A 17,341-nucleotide genomic window follows, 5' to 3' on the forward strand; every position below is an offset into this window, starting at 1 on the left:
AAAAGAAAATTGGTTTCCATATTTGTGTACGTTTGGCATAGAAAGCACAGTTACAAATTTGTTATTTCAGGGAATTGAGGTGGTTGGGGTTAACTAATTTTAGTGTTTATCTTTATAGGCCTTGGCATTGTTAAAATTTTTTTAAAAGAAAAGAGTAATGACTTTTTATATATTTAGCTTTTACCAGAATATGATCCTAAGTCAAGTTTGAAGGACACAGAAGAAGGTGTTGAAGTCTGTTGAGACTATTTCCAATCACACAAAAAAGGTGTGCTGTGAAATTTATGAGAGGGAATCTTTATAGCACAGATACCACCTAAACTAAAGTTTCCCAGAGAGGAGTGAAATTTCTGACTTGGTTTAAAAATGCACTCAGAAATAATTAGGATTTCTAGAGTTCAGAGATTCAGACTTTTTAATCAAATGGCTATTGTGCGTGCTAAACCCTTTAAAACCCTTGAAGTGAATCAAGGAATACTAAGACTCATACACCTTCAACACTTGAAACCATCTAGAAATCTCATATAGCGGGAACTGGTCCTATAGGACAAGACAGAAATGGGGTCAATTTACCAAAGAAAAGGCCAGCTATTACACATAGCTCCACGTAAATGAAAGTTTTCCCTTTTAATAAAGTTATGGAGAAAAGTCAAAAGAGAAGTGACTTAGTTTTCAGAAGGGGCACAAGAAAACTGTTTGCCCTCAGTGAAATAATGCCATCCACTTTTTGTTTTTACCTTATAGAAAGGATATCCTAGAACTGAGGATAAGTACAGTTGTGTCAGTTGTGCTAGACTCAGTCTGTCCAGACATGATTCTTCACCTGAAATGAAAAGCATCCCAATCAGTTACGTTTCAATTTTCCTACATGTAATGAAAAAAATCATGAACATCCAGCACTAATTAATTCATTCCAGAAGTGTGATGGATTTTTAAGTGACACTAGAAAATGAACTTGTTAGAATTATGCCCTCATGCTTGCTTAACCAGTGACATCTCATTTTGACTTCTACATACCCCAGCTCCTAACTTCTGCACCTTGTTGGGATTCAGGCAGTTACAGCAGCAGACCCCTGCTAATGGGAGCATCTCGATGATCCCCCACAGGAGCATGAATGGCCCGTTGAGGTGCTGATGTCTTCCACCTATAGGAAGCATATCCACCAGCCCATCAAGCCACTGAACCACCACCATGGCAGCGCCAACCACGTGAGGGCTGACTTCTACAGGGAGAACAACATCCCCAGCATCAAGGCTCCTGGCTTTAGGTACTTTTCTCCAGCCTGAGGGTCACCCCAGGCCCCAAAGGCCCAGGAGCTCCTTTCATGGGGGAGGAGGGACACCTGGGGCCTTAAATCCTCATTGTGCTGACATCTCGAAACTGCAGAGATTCCCCCATTTGGCCTTATGGTGGGGACAATGAACGACAAGCAGCTTCCCTAAGGGGCCCTGGTTAAGAACCTGGCAGACACCTTTAGAAAGTAGGCACATCCAGCAGGTGGATTTTTACATGAGACTATTTCAGATTAAGTGATGCTGGTGACTCATTCACTGCGGGCACCTTCACAACATTAAAAATATCCCCCCACCTTAAGTGACTGGGATTTGTGTTCATGGGCTTTCTGCATTTGTATTCTGGGAGGGGTGTGCAGTTATTTTCCTAATAGTCACAGAAGCCACTACTACCTGATATTATCTCTAGTGTACCTAAAACAATGCTTGCAATTTACTTTCCTCAAGAGGAAATATCAGGAAAGTTACATTTTAGCACAAATGAACTCTAGATATACTGCAGTGCAATTTCTCCCCAGTGGTCTGAACTGCAAATAATGGGATTTTGTTCACTCGAGGACAAAAATCCCTAGGAAGGATGGATGGCCCTGGTGGCCAGCATTTTCTGCTGTCACCCTGTAAGTGAGAAGCAGCTGAGGTCATGAGGAAAGCATGGAGCTTAGCCTTCACCAGGGTTGTGTAGAATTCTGGCTTCTCCATTTTCTAGCTCTGAGGTCAAGTGTAAGTCTTGTCATCTCTCTGAGCCTACATTCCCCCATCTTTACAGTGGGGAATGCTAACCTTGTCTGTGTCTGAGTCTGAATTCAGTGTCTCAGGGTTTGGAGGCTAGACATCAGATCAAGGGATTAGCAACCACACAGTCCTGCAGGGGGCATCCTGATGTTGGCTCAGCCTCTGCTCATCACATGGCCATCTGAATCCTGTGGTCTCCACTTCTGCACAGGGGTACATCTGTCTAGATCCCCTCCTTGTGAGGTCTCCAGTCCTGTAGGATGAAGGCCCTCCTGGCTCAAAATTTGGTTTCATCTTAAAAGCATCTTTGAGATTCTTCCAAATAGCTCCCACCCACAGCACTAGGGACCAGGATTTGAATGTGTCTTGGGGGATATGAGTCAGCCCCCATCAGTAAGTCTGTGAGGGGCTTGGTGAGCTCACAGAGTTGGTCATAAAACAGGTGGCCCTCTGGTACACCACGCTGCTCATCAATCGTGCTGAAGATCATCAACTTTTGATGATTTTAAAGCAGACTGCATTTTTTTTTCAAATTCTACTCAGTTTATTCATTTTTTAACAAGATATTACATTAAAAAAAATATGAGGTCCCCATTCACCCCCACCGCCCCCACCCCACCACTCCCCCGACAGTAACACTCTCCCCCATCATCATGTCACATCCATTGCGTCTGGCGAGTACATCTCCAGGCATCGCTGTACTCCATGTCCTGTATTCCACACCATAGCCCACACTTTCCTACGTTCCATCGAGTGGACCATGGGAGGACAAACAACATCTGGCAATTGTCCCTGGGGCACCACCCAGGACAACTCCAAGTCCCGAGAATGCCTCCACATTTCTTCTCTTCCTTGCCTTCCCCGTACCCAGCAGCCACCATGGCCACTTTTTCCTCATCAATGCCACATTTTCTTGATTATTAACCACAATAGCTCATAAATAGAATATCATTAAGTCCACTCTGATCCTTACTGTATTCCTCCTTCCTTTGGACCTTGGCATGGTTGTGTCCATTCCACATCTATGTCAAGAGGGGGTTTAGATTCCACATGAATATTGGATGCAATCCTCCTGCTTTCAGTTGTAGGCATTCTAGGCTCCATGTTGTGGTGGTTGAAATTCTTCAACTCCATGTTAGCTGAGTGGAGTAAGTCCAATAAATCAGAGTGTAGGAGCTGTAGTCTGTTGAGGGCAGGGCCTGCCTATCATATTGTCAGTCCAGAAATTCAAACTCCCAAGATATATCTTAAGCCCCAGCACCAACTACAATTCCAGTAAAGTAGCATGAAAGGCTTGTGAAAAGAGATCCCATTTGAGTCCAGCTTCATCATGCAGAAACACCAGTTCCAAAGAAGGGCCAACTGACATGGCAGTGAACCCCATCTGCCATGACCATAGAACCTGTGGGTCTCTTTAGCCCTCAAAAGGACCAATATCTGGGGGTGTATCTACTTTATCTGTCTCTAAGACTCTGCTCAGGTGTGCATATGGGCAATTCTTCTGACAACCTCCAGACTCTTTTTTAGAGACTCATAGCCATATAAACTCATTTGTCCTTTCCATTTCCCCCTTAATTTAGGTCAAACAGAATTTTTAACTCCTGTTATTATATGTAGATAGGGATATTCTGCTGGTCCGCATTGAACCTTTAATTCAAGGTCATTTTCTAGTTGCATCATCAGCTGGTACTTGGAAGTGATCCCTTGGTGCCAGGGAGGCTCATCCCCGGGTGTCATGTCCCACGTTGTTGGGAAGGCATTGCATTTACATGCTGAGTTTGGCTTCGAGACTGGCCACATTTGAGTAACACGGAGGCTGTCAGGAGGGAACTCCTAGGCACAGTGCTGCTCTAGGCCTTGTTCTTATTTCAGGCATTTAGGCTCACAAGCATAGTCATTAGTATCAGGGGCTCACTGTTGGACCCTCATTCCTTCCTGATCCTTACTGTTGCACCTGGGGTACTACCGCTGCTCCCCTCCAGACAACGGCAGAGCCCCCACTGGCCAGTAACCCAGTACCCCCCCAGCTGTTGTATTTAATTTTTTCCACTATGAGTATATCCAAACATTTCCATACCCTCTGGACGTATGCCCTGTATAACTCCCTGTCAATCATATATCGCCTGTCAATAACACCCCATACCAGTATTCCTCCACTGCCATTGTTGAACCACTCTGTGATCCAAAACTTACTGAAAAGTAAAGCCCAATATAATGTCAGGTTCCCTTACTAGTAAAATGGAATATAGCAATGAGTTTAAAGGTTAGCTGTAGAATGCATATTGATTTGGAAAAATACTACATCTTATCTTTTTCTTTTCTTTTTTCCTAATTCTACAGCTTCTCTTCAGAGGAGTCCCAGATCACAGTAATTCATATATACAATGTATAGTACTCCCACACATCCACCATAAAACCTTTTCCCTTCCACAGCGATAATCTTTCTACTTATTCATATCATATTTACTTAAACTGATGTACAGAATCTGAGACAATAGCTTTCAAACAAGGTGACATTTGTACTTACATTGTGGTCCATACTTTAGGATATACAGTTTTCTAAATTTTTTAGTTAACCTTTGTTTTACATTATGGTTTACATTATTAGGCTGTCATCCCCTATATGTTTTTGGTGTAATATTACATGTTTTATATTCATCCTTGTGTACTCTCACGAAACTCCTCTCTTGCCCCCACATTTACATGGTTCCATCCATTCAACATCCATTTTCCCCTCCCCTTGGGGCCCACAGCGACAGCCAATCTCCATTTCCCAAGGAGCCATGCCCAGATATACTTGCAACAGTGCTCAGGGCCTGACTTGCTCAACTGACCTAATGCCCTGGGAGTCATCCTTTCTCTCGATTGATACAGTTCCCTCTATTTGATGGCATTAGTCCTCCCCAGGGTGTGGGTCCACCCCCACTCTCACTACTTGGGTCTCTACCCAATGGTACAACCCACCCTGGCAAAATGAGCATTCAGACATTCCCCAGGAGTCTGTCCCGCATCAGACCATTCCCTCCGAGCATCCTAAACAGGTAACCCTCCTAATTATATTTTGATACGGTTTTCTCTGCATTTTACTCTCAACCAACACCTGACACTCTCATTTGTTCATATGTTGCCCCTCCCTCCCCCAATTTTTTGGGCAATATTACCCCTCCGCCCATCCCCAGGCCCCCTCAAACCCCCAAAGCCCCACCCAAATGCAACCCCTTGCCCCCATTTTATCTCTTCTTTGTGCTCATACTTACCACCAGATCATCATAGATTCCACCCCTGCAGACATCAGCTTACATCCTTCCTCTACCCCCCGATTTCCTGTAAGCCTTTCTTCCCGTCTCTAGCTCTCTGAGACAGCTTGCTTATTTCATATCATTGAGGTTATGTAGTATTTGTCCTTCAATGCCTGAGTTGCTTCACTCAATATAAGGCTCTCAAGATTCATCCATTTTATCACGTGTGTTTGTAGTGTATTTGTTCTTAAAGCTGAGTAGTATTCCACTGTATATATATACCATATTTTATTGATCCACTCATCTCTAATGGGCATTTGGGTTGATTCCAACTTTTGGCAATAGTGAACAATGCTGCTATGAACATTCGTGGGCATATATCTGTTTGTGTCCTTGTTTTCAGTTCTTCTGGGTATATACCTGCAGTGGTATTGCTGGGTCAAATGGCAAACCTATGGTTAATTTTTTGAGAAACCACCAAACTGTCCTCCAGAATGGTTGGATCCTTCTGCATTCACACCAGCAGTGGATGAGGATTCACATTTCTTCACATCCTCCCCAGCATTTGTATTCTTCTGTTTTTTTCATAGCTGCCAATCTTAAGGGAGTAAGATGGTACCTCATTGTAGTTTTGATTTGCATTTTCCAGATAGCTAAAGATTTGGAGCATTTTTTCATGTCCTTTTCAGCCATTTGTATTTCTTCTTTGGAGAAGTGTCTGTTTAAACCTTTCCCCCATTTTTTAAATGGGTTGTTTATCTTTTTATTTTCAAGATATAGGAGTTCTTTATATATGCAAGTTATTCATCTCTTATCAGATATATGGTTGAAAAATATTTTCTCCCATTGTGTAGGTTCCCTTTTTACTTCCTTGACAAACTACTTTGAGGTGTAGAGGGCTTTAATTTTGAAGAAGTCCCATTTAACTATTTGTTCTTTTGCTGCTCGTGCTTTTGGTGTGATGTTCATGAACCCATTTCCTATTACAAGGTCATGTAGATGTTTCTCTACACTGCTTTCCAAGGTCTTTATGTTTTTGGCTCTTATATTTAGGTCTTTGATCCCTCTTGAGTTGATCTTTGTATAAGGTGTGAGATGGTAATCCGCTTTCATTCTTCTACGTATGGATATCCAGTTCTCCAGGCACCATTTGTTGAATAGGCCATTCTCTCCCAGTTGAGAGGGTTTGGTGTCTTTATCGAATATTATATGGCTATATATATGAGGTTCTATATCAGAACTTTCAATTCAATTCCATTGGTCTGTGTGTCTCTCCTTATGCCCATACCATGCTGTTTTCACTTCTGTAGCTTTGTAGTATGTTTTGAAGTCAGGTAGTGTGATTACTCCAATTTTAATTTTTCTTTTTCAATACGTCTTTGGCTATTCGGGGCCTCTTTCCTTTACAAATAAATTTCATAGCAAATTTTTCCAGTTCCTTAAAGAAGGCTGTGTTGATTTTTATTGGGATTGCATTGAATGTGTAGATCAGCTTTGGTAGGATAGACATCTTAATAATATTTAGTCTTCCTATCCATGAGCAGGGAATATTCTTCCATTTATTTAGGTCTTCTTTGATTTCCTTGAACAGTCTTGTATAGTTTTCGGTGTGTAAGTTTTTTACCTCTTTAGTTAAATTTATTCCTAAGTATTTGATTTTTTTCTTTACTGTTGTGAATGGTATTTGTTTCTTCATTTCCTCCTGATCTTGCTCATTATTGGTGTACAGAAATGCTACTGATTTTTGCGCATTGGTCTTGTAACCTGCGACTTTACTAAACTCATTTATGAGTTCCAGAAGCTTTGTTGTAGACCTCTCAGTGTTTTCTATGTATAGGATCATGTCATCTGCAAATAATGAAATTTTGAGTTCTTCCTTTCTAATTTGAATTCCTTTTATATCTGGTTCTTGCCTCAGTGCTCGATCAAGTACTTCTAAGACAATGTTTAATAGAAGGGGAGACAGTGGGCATCCCTGTCTTGTTCCTGACTTTAGAGGGAAGGATTTTAGGATTTCTCCATTGTAAACAATGTTAACTGTAGGTTTTTTCATATATACTCTTTTTCATGTTCAAAAAATTTCCTTGTATTCCAATCTTTTGGAGTGTTTTTATCAAGAAAGGGTGCTGTATTTTGTCAAACACTTTTTCTGTATCTATAGATAAAATCATGTGATTTTTTTCCTTCAGTCTGTTTATATGGTGTATTACATTGATTGATTTTCTTATGTTGAACCATCCTTGCATACCTGGAATGAGTCCCACTTGGTCGTGTTGTATAATTCGTTTAATGTGTTGTTGAATATGATTAGCAAGTATTTTGTTAAGTATTTTTGCGTCTAAGTTCATTAGAGAAATTGGTCTGTAATTTTCCTTTCTTGTGGTGTCTTTGTTTGGCTTTCGTACTAGGATAATGTTGGCAAGAAAGAAGGAGTTAGGTAATGTTCCTTCTGTTTCGATTTTTTGGAAGAGCTTCCCCAGGATTGGTGTTAATTTTTTCCGGAATGTTTCGTAGAATTCACCTGTGAAGACATTTGGCCCTGGGCTCTTCTTAGCTGCGAGGTTTTTAATGACTGATTCTATCTCTTTACTTGTGATTGGTTTGTTGAGATCATCAATTTCTTCTTTCATCAATATAGGCTGCTTCTGTGTTTCTAGGAATTTGTCCATTTCCTCTGAATTGTCATTTTTGTTGGAATATAGCTTTTCAAAGTATCCTTTTATGATAGTCTTTATTTCTATGTGGTCAGTGGTGATATCTCTTTCTCGTTTCTTATTTTGTGTATTTGCATCTTCTCTCTTTTTTCTTTGTTAGTCTCGCTAAAGGTTTGTCAATTTTATTCATCTTCTCAAAAAAACAGCTCTTGGTCTTGTTTATCTTTTCAAGTGCTTTCTTATTTTCTATTTCATTTAGTTCTGCTCTTATCTTTGTTATTTCCTTCCTTCTTCTTCCTGTGGGATTACTTTGTTGTTTGTTTTCTAATTCCTCCAAATATGCAGTTAGTTCTTCAATTTTTGCTCTTTCTTCTTTTTTGATGTATGAATTTATGGCTATAAATTTCACTGTCAGTACTGCTTTTGCTGCATCCCATAAATTTTGGTATGTTGTGTTATCATTATCATTTGTTTCAAGGTAGTCATTGTTTTCTTTTGAGATTTCTCTTTGACCCATTGTTTTTCTAAGAGTGTTCTGTTTAATTTCATTATTTTGGTGTGAAATCTGGGCCTCTGGCCCTTGCAGATTTCTAGCTTCACTCCAATGTGATCAAAGATTTTATTTTTTATTATTTCAATATTTCTGAATTCATTAAGCCTTTCTTTGTGGCCTAGCACAGGTCTATCTTGTAGAATGATCCATGTCCCCTTGAGAAGAATGTATATCCTGCTGTGTTTGGGTGTAATGATCTGTATATGTCTATTAGACAAGCTCCTCTAATAAATTGTTCAAATATTTCATTTCTTTAGTGATTCTGTTTTGAGATGTTCTGTCCAGAGTTGATAGTGGTGTATTAAAATCCCCCACTATAATTGTAGATGTGTCTATTCTTTCACTTAGTTTTTCTGGTGTTTGCCTCACGTATTTAGAGGAGCCCTTTTTAGGAGCATAAATATTTATGATTGTTCATTCTTCTTGACAGATTGTCCCTTTTACTAATATGTAGTATCCTTCTTTGTCTCTCACAATTGTTTTGCATTTAAAGTCTACTTTGTCTGCTATTAGTATAGCTACTTCTGCCCTTTTTTTTGGGTTATTGTTTGCTTATACGATTGTTTTCCAACCATTCATTTTCAGCCTCCATGAATGTCTGGCTCTAAGATGTGTCTCTTGTAGATAACATATAAATGGGTCATATTTCCTTATCCAATGTCCCAGTCTGTATCTTCTCATAGGTGATTTTAATCCATTGACATTCAGTGTTATGACTTTCAAGGTATTATTTATGTTAGCCATATTTTGATTGGACTTCTGTTTGTCATATTTTGTTTTTTTTCTTCTTCTCTTTTTGTCTTTTTTGTTGCTCTTACACTCTCCTCCAACTCTGCCTGTCCTGTTTTATCCTTTCTTCCTGCAGAAATCCCTTTAGAATTTCTTGAAGGAGAAGTTTCTTGCTGGCATACTCTTTCAATTTCTGTTTATCTCTGAATATTTTGAACTCTCCATCATTTTTGAATGCTAGTTTAGCTGGATAGAGTATTCTTGGATGGAATTTTTTTTTCCTTTAGTACTTTGACTATATCATACCACTGTCTTCTTGCCTCCATGGTTTCAGATGAGAAATCAGCACTTAATTTTATGGAGCTTCCCTTGTATGTGATGGTTTTCTTTTCTTTTGCTGCTTTTAGAATTTTCTCTTTGTCTTGAGCGTTGGATAATTTGACAAGTATATGTCTTGGAGTGGGCCTGTTGGGGTTTATGATGTTTGGGGTTCACTGTGCTTCTTGGATATGTACATCTGTCTCTTTCAGTAGATTTGGGAAGTTTTCAGCCATTATTTCCTGCAACACTCCTTCTGACTCCTTTCTCTTCTCTTCTCCTTCTGGGATGCCTATAATACGTATGTTTGTGCAATTTGCATTGTCATTCAGGTCCCTAAGTCCTAGCTGGATATTTTCTACCTTTTTATCAATCAATTTTCTATCTCTTTGATTTCCGGTGTACTGTTTTCCACATCACTAATTCTCTGCTCTGCCTATTCTAATCTGCTGCTATTTGCTGCAGGTGTATTTTTGATTTCTTGAACCGTGGTGTTCATTCCCATCATATCTGTTATCTTTTTGCATATGTCTGCAATTTCCCCTCCAAATGTTGACTTCATATTGTTAACCTCTTCCTTTACTTCATTAAATTTGTCTGTGATATATGTTCTGAGATCTTTAATTACTTGTGCAAAGTTCTGCTCCCCTTCCTGATTTTTAGTTTGTTGATTGGATTCATCCATGTTTTCCTGATTACTGGTTTGTTTTGTAGTTTTTTGTTGCTGTCTGGTCATCATTTTATCTTGATGGGTTAATCAGTTTCTTAGCTTCTTTGTCTAGTCTTGGGGATTAGTTAGCTCTTGTTTTTGTGTAAGTGGTATATCTTCTCTTTGTCACTTTGTTCTTCTTATTCTAATTTCTTGTTGCTGGGTGAGTTCTCTTTGGAGGAAAGTATTAGGGCCAAGGAAAGGCAATTGTGTAAGAAAGGAAAATGTGTAAAGTAGTATTGGTAAGAAATGTTAACAGAGCAACAATATGAATTCTGGGAGAATGGATAATAGATTCATGTATGTTGTGTAGAGTTATAGCAGTAGGTAGAGTACCTATAATGAGGTAGTTGACTGAATATGGGAGGAATATGGTATGAATTAAAAAGTTAGTGTTTTCATGAGAGAGGGAAAGAGAAAAGAAAGGCAATAGTTTCAAGAGTGGATAAAAGACAGAAAACAAAACAAAGGTATTAGAAATTAACAGACAATTTTGGGGATCAAAGAAAGGGAGGTGGAATATAGGAGAGACAATAGATGATAGAGGATGTCAATATGTGGGGGAAAGGAGATAGTGTAGGTAGCCAAAATCAATTAATACAGACATGAGGCAGTGGAGGATGAGGAAACCCAGCAAATGTGAGGTGTTCCCTCCAGCACCTATTGTATAAGTAAGATAAAATAAGAAGAAAATGAGTGATGAGAGAAAGAAGAAAAAAAAGACATTGGGGGATACAATGGGAGAAAAGAATAGGAGATAATGCAATGTTAGCAATCACTACAATAAAAAATTAAAAAAAATTAAAAAAAACCCAAAAAAACAAAAAAGAAAAAACACAAATGTTGAGGGCTAGGACATTCAATGACATCAGATGTACCACAGGGCGTGGTGGATTCAAGGAAGGAAAGTCTGTGATATTGCAGACTCAAGAGGTGTGATTCTTGGGGTGTAGGCCTCCAGGGTTTAGGGTACACAGACCTGGCAACCTCAAATCTGGTTAACAGGGAGCCTGGGAGCACCGCAGTGCAACACAGCCTTCAGGGATCCCCACAGCTCAGTGCCAGACGTATGGGGGAGATCACATCCACAAACTCTGACCTATGCTTCAGAACCCCACATTTCACCCTCTCACTAGTGTCTCCTCTGCGGCTGTATCACTAATTCAACTTCAGGACAGCTCCCGTCCTGCAATCACCTGAAACAGCCACCTGTGAGTCCCTCTACACTGCAGCCAATTTAATGACGCTGCAGATCAGCAGCCAGGCCCAGCCCGCGTGGCTCCAGCCGGAAGCGCAGATATCAGTGTCTGAACCTGAAATTCCCATGCCTTGCAAAATATTCCTCTAATCAGCTTCCAGACATCTCCCACCCTGCAGGCCCCTGAACCAACCTCCTGGTGATGTCTCTTTTTTGTGAGTAATTAAAGGCTGCTGCAGATTGGCAGCCAGCCTTGGGGGTGGGGCTCTACCCAGAAACACTATTATTCATGTCAGAAATAAAAAATTTCCCCACCTCACACAAAACTTCTGTCTGTCTCCCCAAATCGGTCTGCGAAGGCCTCCTGCAGTTCCGCCCACCCCAGGGGGGAGCATCCCACATGCAGCCCCCACCACCGTGCAAAAGAGCCTCAATTTTATCTTATACATGAATTTTCTCTATTGCCTTCCCACCAAATCAATGTCCAGACACCTCCTGCCCTGCAAAATCTTGAAACAGCGTGGTCCTGAAGAAATTCCAATGCTGCCCAGTTGCTTCTATGCAGGAGAGACACTCAGGTGCACTCACTCAACCACCATCTTGCCCCATCCCTCTCCCCCTGCCTTTGAATTCAGCCCCCTGCCCTCCAGCAAGTGTGAGGGAGGAACAATTCTTATCCAACAGTGGCCCCTAGTGGTGGTAGTTTTGCCTCTGACTTTCCACCACAGAGCCACATTCTTTTTCCTGTAGCTTCTTCTGCCTCTTTTCTTCCCATCAGACATACATGAGAGAACTGTCCAGGACACAAGAGCAGAGGTTCTCTTCTCACAAAATGATATTAAGAGCCAAAGATGGGTTCCATATATTAGTAAAAGGGGTAAACTTTCAGGAAGAAAGAACAAAAATAAAGATTTATGCACCTAAGCATGAGGCTCAAAATACATGAGGCAAACACTGGGAAAATTAAGTGGAGAAATAGATGCTTATACAAGTATAGTGGGGTAATTTAATACAAAATTATTATGACTAGACAGAACATCTCAACAAAGAATCAATAAAGAAACAAAGACTCTGAATAATACATTAGAGGATCTGGACCTAATTGACATATACAGAACAATACACCCAAATAGAGTGGGATATACTTTCTTCTCAAGTGCACATGGACCATTATCCAATATACACCACATACTAAGCCACAGAATAACACTCAAAGAATTAAAAAAGATTGAAATTATACAAAGTAATTTCTCTCATTATAATGGTATGAAGCTTGAAATTAGCAGGGGCCAGAAAACTAGGTCAGACACAAATATATGGAAATTAAACAACACACTCTACAACAAACACTGGGTCAAGGAGGAAATTACAAAAGAAATCAGGAAATACCTTGAAATGAATGAAAAGGACAACAATACATATCAAAACTTATTGATTTCAGCCAAAGCTGTACTGAGAGGGAAATTAATAGACATAAATATATAAATGAAAAAAAAAAAAAAAAGAAGAGCAAAAATCAAAGACCTAACTACACACCTGTAGGAATTAGAAAAAGAAAAACAAACTAACCACGAATGAAGTGGAAAGAACTAAATAAAGATTAGAGTAGAAATAAATGAAATAGAAAATAAGAAATCACTAGAAATATTAAGAAAACTAAAACATGGCTCTTTGAGAAGATCATTAAGATTGAAAAACTCTTAGCTCTATCAACAAAGAAAAAAGGAGATAAGATGTAAATACACAAAATAATAAATGAAGAAGGGGATATCACCATTAACCACACAGAAATAGAGTACCAGAAAAGGATACTTTGAGAAATTATATGCCAACAAGAAGGATAATTTAAAGGAAATGAACTAATTCTTAGAAACACACAAGCAGCTTACATTGACAAAAGAATTTGATGAACTCAACAGACCAATCACAAGTAAATATGGAATTAGAACCTCCCAAATAAGAAGAGTGCAGGATCAGACAGCTTCACAGGTGAATTCTACCAAACATTCCACAGAGAACTAACACCAATCCTGCTTAAACTCTTCCAAAAAAAAAAAAAAACAAAAGTAAAAGGACCATTGCCTAGCTCATTCTATGATGCCAACATTACTCTAAAAACAAAGCCAAACAAAGACACCACAAGAAAGGAAAATTACAGACTAATTTCTGCAATGTCCAGATGCTAAAATCCTCAAAAAAAATACTTGCTAATCATATTCAAAAGCACATCAAATGAATTATATACCATAACCAAGTGAGTTTCATCCCAGGTATATAAGGATTATCCAACAAAAGAAAATCAATCAATGTAATACACCATATAAACAGATTGAAATAAAAAATCACATGATCATATCTACAGATGCAGAAAAGCATTCACCAAAATACATCACCCTTTTCCTGATAAAAATCCTGCAAAAGAGATAGTAATAGGAGGAAAATTTTTGAACTGGAGTATATATGAAAAAGCCACAGCTAACAACATGTACAATGGTGAAATCCTAAAACCTTTCCCACTAAGATCAAGAACAAGACAACGATCTCCACTGCCCCTGATTCTATTTAACATTGTGTTAGAAGTACTTACTCAAGCACTTAGGCAAGAAAAAGATATAAAATGCATCAAAATCGAAAGGAAGAAATCAAAATTTCACTATTTGCAGATATCATGATCCAATGTATGAAAGGCCCTGAGAAATCTACACCAAAACTTGTAGAACTTATAAATTATTTCAGTAATGTCACAGGTTATAATATTAATGCACTAAAGTCAGTAGCATTTCTGTACACTAGTAATGAGCAATCTGTGAAGGAAATCATGACAAAAATCCAATGTACAAGAGCAAATAAAAGAATCCAATACCTAGGAATAAACTTATCGAAAATGTAAAGGATTTCTACACAGAAAACTACACAGCCCTGTTAAAGTAAATCAAAGAAGACTTTTTTAAAAATGAAGAATATTCCATTTTCATGGATGGGAAGACTAAACTTCATTAAGATGTCCATCCTACTGAAAATGATCTACACATTTAAAACAATCTCAATAGAAATCAACACATCATTTTTATTGAATTGGAAAAACTAAATATGAAATTTAAATGGAAGGGCAAGTGTCCCCAAATAGCAAAAGATATATTGAAAAAGGAAAATGAAATTGGAGGAATCACACTTTTTGACTTTAAAACATTCTATAAAGCTACAGTGGTCAAAACTTCATTGTATTGACACAAGGATAAACATACCAACAAATTGAGCCAAATTGAGAGTTCTGCTATAGAATCAGATATTCAAAAAGGCCACCAAACACATTCAACTGGAGAGAATGGCATCTCCAACAAATCCATATCCAAAAGAATTTGAAAGAAACACCATCTCACACTATATACAAAAATCAACTCAGGATTGATCAAAGATCTAAATGTAAGAGCAAACAGCATAAAGACCTTGAAAGATAATCTAGTGGAACATTTACAGGACCTTGTAATAGGGAATATTTTTTCATGTCTTTATTGTTTTTAATGTTACATTAAAAAAATATGAGGCTTCCATATACCCCCCACCCCCCTCACCCCACTCCTCCCACATCAACAACTTCTTTCATCATTGTGGGATATTCATTGCATTTGGTGAATATAATTTGGAGCACATGGAAAATGGTTTACATTGTAGTTTACACTCTCCCCCAGTCCACCTAGTGAGCCATGGCAGGACATACATTGTACAGTGTCTTTCTTTGCAGTACCACCGAGGACAACTCCAAGTCCTGAAAATGCCCCCATATCTTATCTCTTCTTCCCTCTCCCTAACCTCAGCAGGTACTGTGGCCACTTTCTCCACATCAATGCTACAAATTCTTCCATTACTAATCACAATAGTTCCATAGTAGAATGCGGTCACCCCTTGGGCTGAAGTGTGGTTTGCTGGCCTGGCAGGGGAGCAACCGTGGCAGGCCAAGCCGCTGCCCCCATAAGGGTGGCTGGTCGGACTCACCGCCACCCCTGAAGGAAGCTCGGCATGGGCACAGAGTGCCCTCGGGTCTCCCCTTCTTGGCAGCCATGCTTCCATGGCCGCCCCTCCTCCCGGATGGCGCCACACGATGCCTGTGGGGCGGCACCCTTCTTCTTCTTTCTCCCTGCGCAGGCGCAGGGCAGAAAATTCCAGTCTGCCTTTTCCCCTCCCCCAACAGCAGCAACAGCCAGGCGTGGGCGGAAAAATCCAATCTGCCCTTTTCCCTCCCCCCAACAGCAGCAACATCCAGGCATGGGCGGAAAAATCCAGTCTGCCCTCTTCCCTTCCCCCGACAGCAGCAACAGCCAGGCGTGGGCGGGAAACTCAAGTCTGCCCTCCACCCCAGCAACAGCAGCCACCAATCCCTAAACCCTGCCCCTTCCCCCAGCAATAGCGACAGCCAATCCCTAATCACCACCCCTCCCCCATCCAGTACCGCCCACTGACCTTTCTCCGGCAACCAATCAGAACAGGGCATGGCTTCGACCAATCAGCCTTCCCCAGCCCCTATAAAACTGTTGCCTCTCCCTCAATAAAGTGGACTTGTGTGTTTACCTTGTCTCCGCGGTGGTTCTTCTGCCATGCGCCCTCCAGTCCTGAGAGCCCCCGACAAGGGCCTGGCCTCCCTTGTCTCCAGTTCATCGCCTGCTTCTCCGGGCAACCCCGTCATTGCTGGCTTCGCCGGGCGACCCCGTCAGCCGAACCGCGCAACCCCTGTGAGACCGATCCCTCGTCTGCTGCCGGACTGACCCCTCGTCCCAAGCAGGACCGACCCCTCGTCCTAAGCTGGACCGACCCCTCATCCACAGCCAGACCCCACCTCTACCGACTGAGCAAGCCATCACAGCTGGCGCCCAACGTGGGGCAAGGCAACTCCACCAGACCAATCCCTCGTCTGCTGCCGGACCGACCCCTCGTCCCAAGTGGGAACGACCCCTCGTCCCAAGCGGGACCGACCCCTCGTCCAGAGCTGGACTGACCCCTCGTCCGCAGCCAGACCCCACCTCTACCGACCGAGCAAACCGTCGCAGTAGAATATCAGTAAGTTTACTCTAATCCATACTCTAATCCTCCAGCCTGTGGACCCTGGGATGTTTATGTCCACTCCACCTCTATATTGCAGGAGCTTAGGTTCCACATGGATGAAGGATGCAATTTTCCTGCTTGCAGGTGTAGGCACTCTTGGCTCTGTGGTGTGGTGGTTGACCTTCTTCACCTCTCTGTTAGGTGGCCAGGGTAAGTCCAATAAACCAGACAGTATAAATTGCAAGTCTGCTGAGGCTTAGGGCCTGACTATCACATGGACAGTCCAGAGATTCAGGTCTCCTGAATATACACCAACTCCAGTGCTAACCACAGGTCCAGTAAAAGTGACAGAAGAGGCATGTGTAGAAAGGTCATATGTGAATCTAACTCCATCACACTCAGGAACACAAACTCCAAAGTAGTGCCCACTGACATGGCACTGAACTCCGGAGCCATCTGCCATGACCATAGAACCTGTGGGTCTCTATAGCCCTCAGGAGAACCAGTACCAGAGGTTGTATCTACTTTGGCTGTCTCTGGGACCTTGCTGAGGTGTGTGTAAGCACAACCTCTCTGATGACCTCCTGACTCTCTTTTAGAGACTCATAGCCATATAAACTCATTTGTTCTTTTCATTTCCCCCTTTTATTCAAGATCATAAAGCATTTTTTAACGCCTAATATTACATATAGGCTGAGGTATTCTGCTCTTCTCAGTTGACCCTTTTATTCAAAGTCTTTTTCTAGTTACATCACCAGCTGGTGCTTGGTAGTAATTCCTCAGCACCAGGGAGGGGCATCCCTGGGAGTTGTGTCCCATGATGGGGGGAAGGTAATGCATTTACATTCTGAGTTTGGCTTGAACTTCACATCCAAATCC

The sequence above is a fragment of the Dasypus novemcinctus genome, chromosome 20, assembly GCF_030445035.2.
Source record: "Dasypus novemcinctus isolate mDasNov1 chromosome 20, mDasNov1.1.hap2, whole genome shotgun sequence".
NCBI classification, from domain to species: domain Eukaryota; kingdom Metazoa; phylum Chordata; class Mammalia; order Cingulata; family Dasypodidae; genus Dasypus; species Dasypus novemcinctus.